We start from the raw sequence: 15,101 nt of genomic DNA, 5'->3' as shown, positions 1-15,101 counted from the left end.
AGATATGACAACACGTGTTAGAGTCATCTGATCGTGATACTGTACGCGTGCATGTGGAAAGATTTGCGCTTGAGCGCGCTCTGGTCTCCTCAGATCTGCTGCGCAAAGGATTTATTAAATCGTAATGAAACGCGGCTGGAGCTCCTCTCAAATTCCTCAGAAAACCCTGTGGGTCATCGCACGGTTTGTGTGCCTCCCTCTCTATACTCACAACACTGTTGAATGGCTCTACTTTTCTTGCTTGCTTCGTGTTGACATTTCTACGAGCAGTTTGTCTCGTGTTAAACCAGCTGTTGTCATCGTGTTGATATATGCTGCTGCGCAGGATCAGATGTGGGGTATAACGGGCTAAAGGCCTTATACAAATGTGCTTTTCACTATTCCCATGGTGTATGACTGCAGAATGATTCTATGATTAATGTTTTTATTCAACAATAATGCAGCAGATAAATAATGAGGTCTTTAACCCCACATACACACAAGGTAAAACCAGCAGGGGGCAAAGACACACAGTACTGATACAAATACTGCAGCTAAAATAATGTTATTAATAATGTCTAAGTTAGTACTTGATCAAAACAATCACTTTAGCAAAGTTTGCATCAATAGAAATTCATTTTTGTTCAATAATATACTGTCATTAAAATGTTCATTTTAAAAATGCAGACACAAAATTATTTTAAAAAGTAAATATTCTGCAAGTATTGAAGGAGATCCCATAATAATTCAATAAAGCTTAACTATATAAATTATATTTTATATTATGATTAATATTATATTTCTACATATGATGGCTTCACCGTAAATATGGTGATTATCGTTAAGGTGGACACCCAACTTGTATAATATTCCCATCTGAATCTAACCATATCATGCCAACGAATGGAAAATTCAGTCAGGTATTTATTATCATTTTAAAGTGATAGTTCACCCAAAAATTATATATATTATATTAATTATTATATTTACTCACCCTCAAGCCATCCAAGGTATGACTTACAGACAAATACAATCAGTTATATAAAAAATATCCTGGCTCTTCCAAGCTTTCTTTCATTCATTCATTCATTCATTCAAGTTCTTTATTCAGTCATGATGTTATTACAGACACAATAATAATCACATCAACAAAATAATAACATTCAATGCTGAATAGGAGCATGAGGAAGACCTAGTCTTATAATTTCATGCCCCTTTTTTCAATAATCTGAACCGACACAAAACAGATGGCTCGACGTTTTTTATTTATTTATTTGTTTATTTTAGTTTATTTTTATTCCCTCTATCGAGGTGCAATATTACTTCACATCTAAATAATTAATTTCAAATTTGTCAAACATTGGTTCTCATACTTCTCTACCTTCGTATTTTCTAAGTACATTTTTTTTATACATTTTATTGAATTGAACAATCGTGTTACATGATTTTTGCACAATATCCAAAGAGTTCCATAAATTGATGCCAATTACAAGAAACCCTTTTTGTTTTTGTGAGGTGCGTGAATATGGTACACAAAAATGGCCTTTTCTTCTATTATTACTGTCAGTAATTAGCATGAATTTGTTTTGAATATGTATTGGCACCAAATAATTTTTCACTCTCCACATAGTTTGTAGTATTTTAAATTTGACCAACTCTTTAAATTTCAAGGTCTGCAATTTTATAAACAGTTTATTTGTGTGGTCTCGTAAACCTTTGTAATTCACAATTCTTATCGCTTTCTTCTGCAATAAGAACAGCCTTTCTGTATAACTGGTGCATGCATTACCCCACACTTCGATGCAATATGTTAAATATGGAACAATTAAGGTTAAATATAGAAGCTGTAATGAAGCTTCATCCAATATGTGTTTAACGTTATAAAGAATACCAATATTTTTACTAACTTTACCTTTGATATACTCGATATGAGGCTTCCAGCTAAGTTTGCTGTCTAGGATAACTCCCAAAAATTTGATTTCTGAAACACGTTGAATATTTACATCCTCAATAACAATTTACATCCTCAATAACTCCTAATTTGTAAGTCGCTTTGGATAAAAGCGTCTGCTAAATGACTAAATGTAAATGTAAACTAATTTTGGGCATCCCTGTTTTCCCTTATTTCCAAAAACCATATAATTTGTCTTATCCCAATTTAAAAACAATTTATTACAATCAAACCATTTCTTTAATTCTGTCATTTCCCTTTCAATAATGACCATTAATTCATTTAAATCTGTCCCAGTCTTGAACACTGTTGTGTCATCAGCAAACAACAAAAAATTAATGTCTTTGGAAGCCTCAAATATATCATTAATAAATAATATAAAAAGTTTAGGGCCTATTACAGAACCCTGGGGAATTCCGCATACAACAGTTCTACAGTCCGAGTTATGATTTTTAAATTGAACATATTGGCTTCTATTACTTAAATAACTTTCAAGCCATTTATATGTCTGACCCCTTAATCCATAATGTTGTAATTTTGTCAACAGTAGGTTATGGTTGACGGTGTCAAACGCTTTCTGTAGGTCCAGAAATATACTTACAAAATACTGTTTTTTGTCCATTGCAGCAAGAATTTCGTCAGTTAAATGAATTGTGCTTTATAATGGTAGTGAATGGAGGACGAGATTTTGAAGCCCAAAACAAATGCATCCATCATAAAAAATAATCCATACGGCTCCTGGGGGTTAATAAAGGCCTTCTGAAGCGAAGCCATGCGATTGTGTTAGAAAAATATCCATATTTATGACTTTATTAGCTATAATAACTAGCTTCCGGCAGACAGTGATACACAGTGATTTACGGCGAAAGAGTGACCTCTGACCTGACGCATGACGTATTGATGAACGCGGAAGCGCAGAGGATAGAACAAAACAAAACAGGGTGGGGGTTAAAGGCAGCGCAATCCAGTTTGGTTCAGAAAACCCATTAACAATGAAAGCAACTGTTTATTAATGCTGTAATATATGTGTCCCATAGCCTACACAAGGCCTCTTAAACAAAGCTCTTGGACTATGAGGGCTCCCTGGAACTTACTGTTGGGCCCCAAAACCTTTTATAGAACCATTCTCCCATCCTGTTTAAAATTATATTTATTAGAACCACTCTTTAAGCTGTTTTTATTTATTTTTTGTGATAGGTATTGGAAAAATAACTATTTATTATTACAGCATAACTGTCCAGCATTGCCTAATTATAAATGATCCAAAAAATGGGCCTAGAGAGAGCATGTTTTAGCATATGTATTATTTAAAGCTGCAGTCCGTAGCTTTTTTGGGTTAAAAATTACCCAAAATAAATTTGAGCAAATACATAACCAGCCAGTGTTCAAAACTATCCACTTTCCTTAGCTCGATTCAAAATGTTAAGCTTGTAATAATGTTTTTAATTCCAGTGGTACTGGTGGATTTCCGCGGGAAATTCGAGCATGTCTTTGCGTCATTACGTCACATCTGTACACATAAAGGTGTCTCGGCTAGTCGGCTATGAGTGTGAGGATGCTGGAGGTGGAGATTTATAGCCTTTTCTCACAGCACTTGAGATAATACTCATCAGTTTGATGGCGGATCCAGAAAGGTTCAAACGACAATCATCAGTGACAAATGGAGATTCACCCATTGTAAAAGGCGAAAGACTTCGGAGAAAAAAAGAGACTGCAACCGGCCCATGCGAAAACAAGGATAAATATCGGAAGGGCATTAAATGTAGTCACGCATTAATGCTGATGTGGTTAACATTAACAATTTGAGAACAAAGTATAATTTGCACAGTTTGACGTGATATGAAAAGCGATCGTTAGATTTAATCACCGTGATTTACTGCAATGCTTTTTTTCCCTTAGTTGGTCAGAACAAAAGTGGATGTTACTAGGGATGTCCCGATACCACTTTTTCACTTCCGATACGATACCGATGCCGCAGCTTCGGCTATTTGCCGATACCGATATCAATCCGATATTTTCATTTTTTTCTTGAACTAATACTACTAATAATAAAATATATGGGAGCACTTTGCTCAATTAGCCACATAAAAACATCTCACTCAAATGGAGAACAAATACTTCTCCAGTATATAGTCCACAACAACAGCTGATAATGAAAGACTGCCAGCCTTTATTCAAAAGACCTTGAGATATGTTTGGTAACCTGAATGAATTTAAAATTAATTTGCTATATTTCAGATCAATATATTTGTTTCCTTAGAATTTTAATTAACTTAAATTATTTATAATTCAGATGAGAATAAAGTTAATTTCTGTATAAAATAATACTCCTTTTAAAAACACATTTGATTTTCTTTTTTATTCAATGTAGAACATAAACAGATTAGTGCTCTGTTTTAGGACAAGAAATGAAAACCAATGCAATATGATGAATGTCCAAAACATGAGATCATTTTTGCTTTTAAACAGCGTGTGTGTGTGTGTGTGTGTGTGTGTGTGTGTGTGTGTGTGTGTGTGATTTTGGTTGGGTGACTGGAAGCACAATGTTGTGTTTTACACAAATATAAGCTAAACACTTTTTGCAGTTTTAATGATTTCCTGTATGAAAATGACAGAGTATGTTTTTATGTTTCCACTGTTCGATCGCGCCCGTGCCTCTCTCTCTCTGACACACACACACACACATACATTCCAGCATTGCAATCTTGACATCGCAGCCTGTTCATTTTGCTGCGTTCACACCAAACGCGAATAGAGTGTCAAATTCGCGTCTATTTCGATGCTTGAACAGTTTGAATCCATTCACGCGTCCAAAGCGAATAGGACGCGCCGCGTGCGTATAATGATAAAGCGAGCGTTTGAAGCGATATAGACGCGCGTTCCCGCATATGCGCGTATCTAATAGTAACGTTAGTTCCGTATTAAATTAATTAATGTGCACGCGAGTTTTATTTATTTTTATACCGTGTATTCTCTGTGTAAATCTATGCACCGAACGTACGTTCAGTACTAATACATGTACCGTTCCACCCCTATAATAGGTATCGGATCATAGGTATCGGATACATTTTTATCTCCCCTCTGGTATCCGATCTAGCGTTTTGGGCCAGTATCGACACGATACAGATGCCGTGGATCGGATCGGGACATCCCTAGATGTTACTTACTTGTTTAGACGGCATTTTCCGGTGAAAATTCTTATGTTGGTCAAATTTCCAAAAAGTAGAATCTGTGATTGCGAATGACAGTATCCACACCGGCGCGGTGACTAACAGCCGCACATTCTCCTTAAAACATTGGATTCATCCATGCTGTGCTGTGCAGAGGCACAACGCACGTAAAGTTGATAATTCCGCGAACAACTGCAATTGCAGATTTCGAACAGAGATGGCGACAAAGAGGAAAAACTGTGGACTGCAGCTTTAAAATTTGAACTGTAAAAAGTAGAAACATACACCCTTCACTCTACAGTTGTTTGAACTACTGTAAAAGATGCACCTTGAAATAAAAAAGGCAATTAAGCAGATTGTTATTGGATTTTCTTTTTTTTACTGGTCAAACCAAATTTTCCACTTTACAAGTCATAATCTGTCCCTGCCCAAATACCATACTTTTACATGTTCTTCCACTATTGAAAAACTAAATTACCTTTAGCAAAACTGAAAATGATTAAGACAACCTTTGTCTCAAAATATAAAACATTAATTTAATCGATTCTCATGTTACATTCTCATTGTCTACAACCTTTTTAAAAAATAACTTGTAGGTGCATTGTGTAATATTTAGGAGGATCTGTTGACAGAAATGCAATATCATATACACAACTATATTTTCAGTGCTGTATAAAGACCTTACTTAATGATCCATTTAGTTTTTATTACCTTAGAATGAGGCATTTCTATCTACATACACCATGGGTCCCCTTACATTGAAATAGCTATTTTGCGCCGACATGTTTCTACGGTGGCCCTAAATGGACAAACGCGTTTCGTCACTGTGTTGTTCTTCGTGCAAAGAAGCTAGCTAAATTCAGCGAATAAAACACTGACACAATGATGAACAAGTAACAATAAGTTCTTGCTCCATAATTAGTGGTATACAGAGCTTAATGATGTCCATGACAGCTAGGACTTGAAAGCCTTGGTAATCTGAAACAAAAGACGACGACAGCCAAAAGGTGCACAGTAATATGCTTGATACTTATAGGGGTGAGGGCGGGAGGGTTGCGAGCAGTTTGAGCATGCTTTCCAAGTAGTAATGCCACGTATATATATCTCCTCCTGGCCTAATAGAATAATGGTAGTGGTTGGAGCAATTTGACAGCTGATTGCGTCAGCTGATCGCAGCCTATGCCTACGTGGCCTGCCTGAACTAACGCTGCGCTCGATTTATTTAAAACGATCAGATGGTGGGACTTCCTAGATGTACGTGACCCCCCAAGTGCTGTGTGCAGCAAACAGAGGGAATTGAAAGGGACTGTGATAGTGATGGCTCAGATAGGGAGTACCAGGGTGAAACTGCCCATTTCCCAGGTAGATTATTGAATGGCAATGCAAAGGGGGAACTATCTGGAGGATGAGGCAGATGTTCATGTGAACCAATTGGTGTGCCTCACACATGACCACAAACAACCCTTTCTACAAATTGTGACACATCTTCCTTGCACTGAATGAGTGCACACACATCTCCCTGAAACTGGCCTAGGACAGGGCCCAAGTGTAGTCATGGTCTAGCCCATAGAGGTCTAGCCGAACAAGCGGAAGTTCCTCCAGGGTGTAACTTTGTACATGACAAACTCTTCACCTCACTAAGCCTCCTTCATGAAATGACAAAACGAGGTTATGGATGTCTTTGAATGTGTTGTGTAAATAGGTCTAATTGAAGAATTTGTGTGAATTCTGACTATGGTGTTTCCCATGGTCACTATTATGACAGAGTATAAAACCTAATATTTCACTAACTAAACCAACATAAAATCAAAGAAGGCATAACATTTGTTTATTAGGGAGGTCTAAGGAGTAAAATGCATGTAGCCTACTCAAATTGCAAGAAAAAATTTGGGATTAAACAGGTTATAAAGGGAAGTGAAACTGGAGATAAGGTAAAGCTGCATTATAAAGAAATTATAGAATGGGAGTTAAAAAACAGTAATTTGGGCTCAGCCTGGGATAATATGAAAATCCCAAAAAAGATTCTAAGGTGGTATTTGAAGGGTATAGAGATGATTTTCAGCTTGCAGAAGCATTTATGTAAGGTTAACTTATATTTTATGTAATACTTATGATTTTAGGAATATACTTTTTGAGCAGAAAAATAATTTAATAGTCTGGTAATAGTCTTATCCCTTTTGCAGAACAGGATGCAATTAAGGTGTTTAAGTATTCAAAAGCCAGGAAAAGCCCGGGCCTTGATAATATTGAGGGTCGGCTGCTTATCATGCAGAGCAATTGGGACCTATTTTTTATTATATTTTTCATATAATACCTCAAAGGTCAAGACCTCTACAGTCATTCCAGTAGCTCAAAACAATCATCCAGTAGCACTAAATGATCAGTTGCTCTGATTTCCTTAGTAATGAAGAGTAAAAAAGAGCCTTTTGTACAAAGGTACAAAATTCCCTTGACCCTCTTCAGTTTGCTTTTAGGGCCAGGTGTGGAGTAGAGGATGCTATGGCCACTCTGTTGAATTTGCTGGTACTTAAAGTCCCCGTGAAATCAAAATTGACTATATTCACTTTGTTCGCCTAAATTGATCGTTTTGTGCTGAACAATTCATCCATGCGAGTCAATCCACACAAAAAAATTTTTTGGCTTCATAATCTTTAATCAAAATCTGAAAATGCCCCTCCCCTCTGCATTGGAGTACCTTCACTGATGACGTAGGCGTGAGGAATTTGGCGTCTCCTTAATCCGTAACCACGCCCCTCCAACTGACAGTAGACAGGCTGCCTGTGTGTTTGACAGCGCGTGAAAGGAGAGATGGCGAGGAGGTGCATTTTTGGTTGTGGAACTCACGGAACACTTTTCCCTTTCCCTAAAATTCCCTCGTTACGGTCCAGATGGCTCGATTTTTTTACATTTCGAGGAAGGAGGGATAACAGAGTGGTCACGGATGTGCTCGAAGCACTTCACGCGCGAATGCTTCAAAAATAGGACAGAACACAGTTGTGGTTTAATCGTGGTAAGCTAAATTATCTGTCAATTATAGATGAAGGCAACTATTCTAGACAAGGTACAAGATTCAAAAACATAAAACGCACGTTACTATCATTGGTTGCAGCAGTAATAGCGAATAAAAATAGTTTTATAATTACAATTAGTATTACCATTGGGACACATCGAGATGCTCGCGAGTGTGAACTTGCTCCTGAGCCGCCACGTCCAGGTGACCATTTGAACTCTCCGCATGTAACGGCTCAAACATGTAAGGTCTGATTCCCGTGACGAAATGATCCTCCGTGTGTTCCTGTTCTTCTTCATCTTCCTCCTCCTCCTGCTGCAAACTAAATTGCGGTGATTCAGGTGGCGAGTAATCCTCAACAACCGATTGTAAACTTGCGTTTAGATCTGCCTCCATTTTTTGAATTAAACACCTACTTATCTAGATCCAATCAGGTGCTAGTTGGAAAATAAGCCACGCCCACTATTTTCCTCATTTATTATTCCGTTTCTCTCGGAAATGCGTCACTACACTGGAGAAAAGTCGTTTGCAACTTCCGGTTCACGGGGACTTTAAGCATTTAGAAGGAAGCAAGACTAGAATTTTATTTGTTGATTTCTCATTCGCTTTTAATACGATACATCCTCACATTTTAGTCAAGAAGCTTTTGAGCTTTGGTTTTGATTTTAGTATCATTGGTTGGATCCTTGACTTTTTAACTGAGCGATTCCAGAGAGTAAGGGTGAATGAGTGTTTGTCAGAGGCTTTGTCTTCATCCACAGGGTCCCCTCAGGGTTGTGTCCTTTCTCCACTCCTGCATATTTTATACACTGATGATTGCAGGAATGACATTTACACTTATTGTAAAATTGTCAGACAATTCAGCTATTGTCAGTCTCCTCCGTGCTGAAGAAAATGACCATGGCCCTGTAGTAGATCATTTTGTTCAGTGGTGTGACAATGCATTCCTGCAAATAAATGTGGCTAAAACGAAAGACATGCGCATTGATTTTTGGCGTAATCAAATTGATTTAAAGAGAACAACTATTAAAGAGCAGGAGTTTGCTGCAAGCACTTCCCCACTTCCCGTGCCCCTGCCTGTGGCAGGTAATTGGTTTCTGCTCTGTGTAATTACATTCATACATCGCAAATAAATATTTTCCAGCTATATTATTGTTACGGTAGTATAGTGCAGGAGGAAGGTGAAGACGACAGAGCTCTTCAATACAAGGAGTTTAATTCAAAAGATCTCAAAACACAGGAACAACGGGCAGAACACACACTATACATTAACGTTACATAAACGAGAACCGACACTGAAGACTGAAACACACAGGGCTTAAATACACAGGAGAACAGATCAGGGAAACAAGACACAGCTGACGAGACTAACGAGGAATCAATTACACAGACCGGGGAAAACAGGACTAGACCAAAATACACAGAAGACAGGGGGAAACGGAACACCGAAACTGAAACAAAAACAGAACTCAGGAACACAGAACTGTAACATTACTCCCCCCTCCCGGTAGGCGCGTCCTCGCGCCTAATAAACATCCAAAGGGGTGGGAGGGTGGGCGCCCTGGAGGCTGACAGGGGAGACCGGGCAAGGGAGACACAGTGGGAAGCCTCCAGGGCGGAGCAGGCTGTGGGCGTGGAGCAGACTGTGGGCGTGGAGCAGGCTGTGGGCGTGGAGCAGGCTGTGGGCGTGGAGCAGACTGTGGGCGTGGAGCAGGCTGTGGGCGTGGAGCAGGCTGTGGGCGTGGAGCAGGCTGTGGGCGTGGAGCAGGCTGTGGGCGTGGAGCAGGCTGTGGGCGTGGACATGGCGGAGCAGGCTGTGGGTGTGACCACGGCGGAGCAGGCTGTGGGTGTGACCACGGCGGGGAAACCCCTTCGGGCGGCCATGGCGGGGAAACCCCCTCGGGCGGCCATGGCGGGGAATCTTTTTCAGAATGCCAGGACAGAGGTATATGGCCCCCCCCCAAAAAATACTTGGGCAAAGTCCCGGGTGTCAAAGAGGGCTTGGTGCAGGGCAGCGATGAGGGCTCTGAGCTGTGCAGGAACAGCGGCGAAGAGGGCTCGGAGCTGTGCAGGAACAGCGGCGAAGAGGGCTCGGAGCTGCGCAGTAACAGCGGCGAAGAGGGCTCGGAGCTGTGCAGTAACAGCGGCGAAGAGGGCTCGGAACTGTGCAGTAACAGCGGCGAAGAGGGCTTGGAGCTGTGCAGGAACAGTGGCGAAGAGGGCTCGGAGCTGCGCAGTAACAGCGGCGAAGAGGGCTCGGAGCTGTGCAGGAACAGCGGCGAAGAGGGCTCGGAGCTGTGCAGTAACAGCGGCGAAGAAGTCTCTATGCTGGACGGGACCAGCGGTGAAGGATCTGTGCTGGACGGGACCAGCGGTGAAGGCTTTGTGCTGGACGGGACCAGCGGTGAAGAATCTGTGCTGGACGGGACCAACGGAGAAGGCTTTGTGCTGGACGGGACCAGCGGAGATGAAGACACTGTGCTGGACGGAACCAGCGGAGAAGAATGCCCTATGCTGGACGGGACCAGCGGAGATGAAGGCACTGTGCTGGACGGGACCAGCGGAGAAGAATGCACTATGCTGGACGGGACCAGCGGAGATGAAGTCACTATGCTGGACGGGACCAGCGGAGAAGAAGTCACTACGCTGGACGGGACCAGCGGAGAAGAAGTCACTATGCTGGACGGGACCAGCGGAGATGGAAGCACTATGCTGGACGGGACCAGCGGAGATGAAGGCTCTGTCTCGACGTTCACAGACACTAGCGGGCAGGCAACAGGCTCTGGCTCTAGCAGGCAGGCGACGGGCTCTGGCTCTGGCGGGCAGGCGACGGGCTCTGGCGGGCAGGCGACGGGCTCTGGCTCTGGCGGGCAGGCGACGGGCTCTGGCTCTGGCGGGCAGGCGACGGGCTCTGGCTCTGGCGGGCAGGCGACGGGCTCTGGCGGGCAGGCGACGGGCTCTGGCTCTGGCGGGCAGGCGACGGGCTCTGGCTCTGGCGGGCAGGCGTGGAGAATCTCAGGTGGTGAGAAGGCGGCCACCCTGGGGATAAGAACTAGGTGTGGCCGCCTCCTTGGCTGGTAACTCACCGGCGATGTTAAGGCGGCCACCCTGGGTACCAGGATTAGGCGTGGCCGTAAAATCTTCCATCCCGCTGCTAGGTCCATGTTAGTTGATCTGTTTTGGGTCGGTTCTTCTGTTACGGTAGTATAGTGCAGGAGGAAGGTGAAGACGACAGAGCTCTTCAATACAAGGAGTTTAATTCAAAAGATCTCAAAACACAGGAACAACGGGCAGAACACACACTATACATTAACGTTACATAAACGAGAACCGACACTGAAGACTGAAACACACAGGGCTTAAATACACAGGAGAACAGATCAGGGAAACAAGACACAGCTGACGAGACTAACGAGGAATCAATTACACAGACCGGGGAAAACAGGACTAGACCAAAATACACAGAAGACAGGGGGAAACGGAACACCGAAACTGAAACAAAAACAGAACTCAGGAACACAGAACTGTAACAATTATGCAGTTGAGCCCATTTCTACAACAACACATTAATCATGACCTTTATGATCTTCATTATGAATACATCATGGTGTAATGCAGGGGAGTTTGATCAGGGTTGGAGCTAAACTCTGCAGGAAAATGGATCTCGAGGACCAGATCTGAGAACCCCTGATATAATGTATTGACCAATCTATTGATTTCCCACAGGCGGAGGCTCTGCACCCCAGGCTCTGTCTCCTCTTGTGTCAGTGGTTTACATCATCCTTGGGCTTTCAGACACAGGGGTGGAGGGGAACATTTATCCTGCTATGATGCTGTTGGATGACATAAAATCATAAAGCAACTTACAGAATCTAAAGTTTAAACCATTGAAGTAACCACATATGGAGCAAAACCACAATAATTAATTATATTATTTAATGAAGAACAATTATTTTAGAATGCTTAAAAGAACGAAAAAGGGAGATAGCTATATAATGGATGAATGAATGAATGAATGAATGATGTAACAAATAACATTAACAAAATAACAAATATTTATGGCAAAATATAAATCAGTTTCTTTTAACATATTTAATTTATTTATGGCTAAATAAAGAAATTAAACAGGACAAGTGAATAATCAATTAATCAATGAGTAACCATAGAAACCAACTATCAATGGGGAACAAGAACTAAACACAGGAAGGAAACATGGGAACCAAAGAAAAAACAACGTTAGAGTCCACACATAGAACATAAATTTAGTGTGTAATAAAGACTGCCATTTTGTTTTCTGTTCCTGATAGCTGATAGGTAAGAACTTTTACAGTCATTTTTCAAGATGATGTAGCAGACCTTGAATAGAGTGTGAATCATTAGCCTGGTCTGCGTTTCCCCAAAGCACTGTAAATAGATTGCAGAATCCATCTTAGAACTCATGTTAGTTTTACACTGCGGTCCCGAAAGCCTTACAGGTATAGTTCACCCCAAAAAAACAAAAACAAATGTAATGTACATGTAATAAATCCAAATCCTTATGTCTCTGGTTCTTCTTCAGAACTTCAAATGAAGAAATTTGAAGAACATTGCTGTACAATGAGGGTGAATAGTGACCAACACTTTGATTCAAGTAAAGGCAGTGGTCTGAAGATGAAACAAAGTCACACAGGTTTGAAATTATATGAGGGTGAGTAATTAAAAAAAAAGTTATTACCTTTTTTGTTATTGCTATTTCTTTAAGAAATGTTTTTCCAGCGTCCTTGTTACTGTATTGTTTGGGATACACAATAACAATTGTTTGTTAAATCACTTGTAGAAATCTCTCTTAACACGGTCACTGAAGCCTGCTCTGAACCAGCTATACCCCATCCCAACCCTGCCTGCCCAAAATTCTCCAGTGGACTTCACGGACAATAAGCCAGAGCCCACTGCGACGGATGAGCCAGACAAAAGGACATCGCCGCGGAGCCCGAGCCCCACAGTGAGTCTGACCAGGAGTGGAGGGCTAGTGGAGTTTGAGGGAATGGAGGAGGAGTGTGAGCTGATACTGGTTATTTTGAGGAATTGGATGTGGACATTCTGCTGAATCTCCCATCGCCACTGGTCCCAACCAGTTCTAAGTCTTCTGTGTCTTTATTGCCGCTGGTCCTGCCCAGCATAAAGTTTGTTTCTTTGCCCTGTATAAAGTCTCTGGGTGTGTTCGAAATCACCCCTATACCTTCATTCCCCCTATACCCTCATTCACTATTTCCTTACATTACTCCACTTACAGAGTCCATTTGAGGGAGTGAATGAAATCGAGCCAGAAGGGCTGCCGTTTCTGCATAGTTTGTGCTTGCTGTTTAATAATCATTTGAAACTGACAGCTCCAGTAGTAATGAAAAGATTTATCTTGAACTCTGTCATGGAAACTGGCATGTATAAACTTTAATTAAGCAATTTAATAATCAATTAAAAGATATCTTGAACTCTGTCATGGAAACTGGCATGTATAAACTTTAATTAAGCAATTTAATAATCAATTAAAAGATATCTTGAACTCTGCCATGGAAACTAGCATATATACACTTTAAGTAAGCAATTTAATAATCAATTAAAAGGAATTTATACCTGTATGAGATTACATTGTACCCATATCCCAGATAGCAAGGTGACATTGATTAAATGTTGAAATTCCATCAGAATCATCATTTTGGGTGAGGTTGAAAATTCAATGCTAAATAATATTGGATCAATGTTGAAAAATTAATGCTAAAATAATATTGGAACAATGTTGAAAATTCAATGTTAAAATAATATTGAATCAAATCTCACATGTTGCACCCTATGGTTTGGAACTCCATCCAGATTTGGGCCCAAATTCGCAAATTTTTTGGATGGCAGAGAGGTTCAACTTGTGCCCCAGTTGCCAGAAACCATCGATTCACTCAGCCTATAAATGATCAGGCATTCTTGCTATGGCAAGAAAAAGGAATCTTAACATTCAAAGATCTTTTCGCTGATGGTTCCTTCTTATCTTTTGTGCAATTGGAATCTCGTTTTGAATTACCTAAAACACACTTTTTCAGATATCTACAGGCACGTGATTTCACACGCAAGAATTTTATCTCTTTTCCTTCCCATCCCGATCCAAACCCTATTGACCTACTCTTTCCTGATGACCCGGAGCAAAGGGGAACTATTTCTAGCTTATATATAAAACTTATATCATTATTATCCACTTCTGTTAATGCACAAAGAGATTCCTGGCAACTGGATCTCAATATTTGTCTGACAGACAAGGAATGGAATGAGGCTAAATATAGAATTCATGGCTCTTCTATCTGTGCTAGACACAGCCTTATTCAATTCAAAGTGGTACACAGGCTTCATTTATCCAAGGCCAAGCTGGCAAAGATGTATTCCTCTGTTGACCCTACCTGTACAAGATGTAAGCAGTCCCCTGCTACCTTAGCTCATATGTTCTGGTTATGTCCTAGGCTGTCTTTTTTTTGGTCGCAGATTTTTGTATCTTATTCTAGAATTTTTAGTAAAGATGTTTGTGCAAATCCTTTAACTGCCATCTTTGGTATTGTGTGTGAAAAAAACGCTTTGTCAAAAAGCTAATTGGACTGTAAAGCCTTTACTTCCCTACTGGCAAGGCGCTTAATTTTGATTAATTGGAAACAGTCCTTCCCCCCTTCTTTTAAATAGTGGGCCAGAGATGTGTTACATTTCCTGAGTTTGGAAAAAATAAGACTTAATTTAAGGGGCTCCGGGCCTAAGTTCACTGTAATATGGCGTCCTTTCATAAATTATCTCCAAAACCAATTATAACTATAACTGGACAAATTGATGCTGTCGTCAGGTTTTGCCTTTGATCTACTGATGTTATTATTTCTCCTTACTGTTTTCTTTATATACACGATGTAAAAGCACAATGTATGTCTGGATGCATGTTGTGTTGTTGGTTGTGTTGTTATGTGAATATGTATGTTGATTGTTGTTTAAA

General features: G+C 40.6%; 1 long non-coding RNA gene across 1 annotated transcript; it reads left to right on the top strand.

Moving 5' to 3' along the window:
- The first annotated feature begins 33 nt into the window (after nucleotides 1-33).
- On the top strand, nucleotides 34-14,663 carry LOC311297174. The gene is made up of 3 exons (XR_014628771.1): nucleotides 34-183; nucleotides 12,669-12,797; nucleotides 12,927-14,663. It is a non-coding gene; the product is annotated as an uncharacterized lncRNA (long non-coding RNA).
- The last annotated feature ends 438 nt before the right edge of the window (nucleotides 14,664-15,101 follow it).

This window comes from Rutilus rutilus, assembly GCF_951802725.1.
Source record: "Rutilus rutilus genome assembly, chromosome: 9".
In the NCBI taxonomy this organism is placed as follows: domain Eukaryota; kingdom Metazoa; phylum Chordata; class Actinopteri; order Cypriniformes; family Leuciscidae; genus Rutilus; species Rutilus rutilus.
Note: the sequence above shows the minus strand (reverse complement) of the source record. Positions and strands in the feature narration are given on the sequence as shown.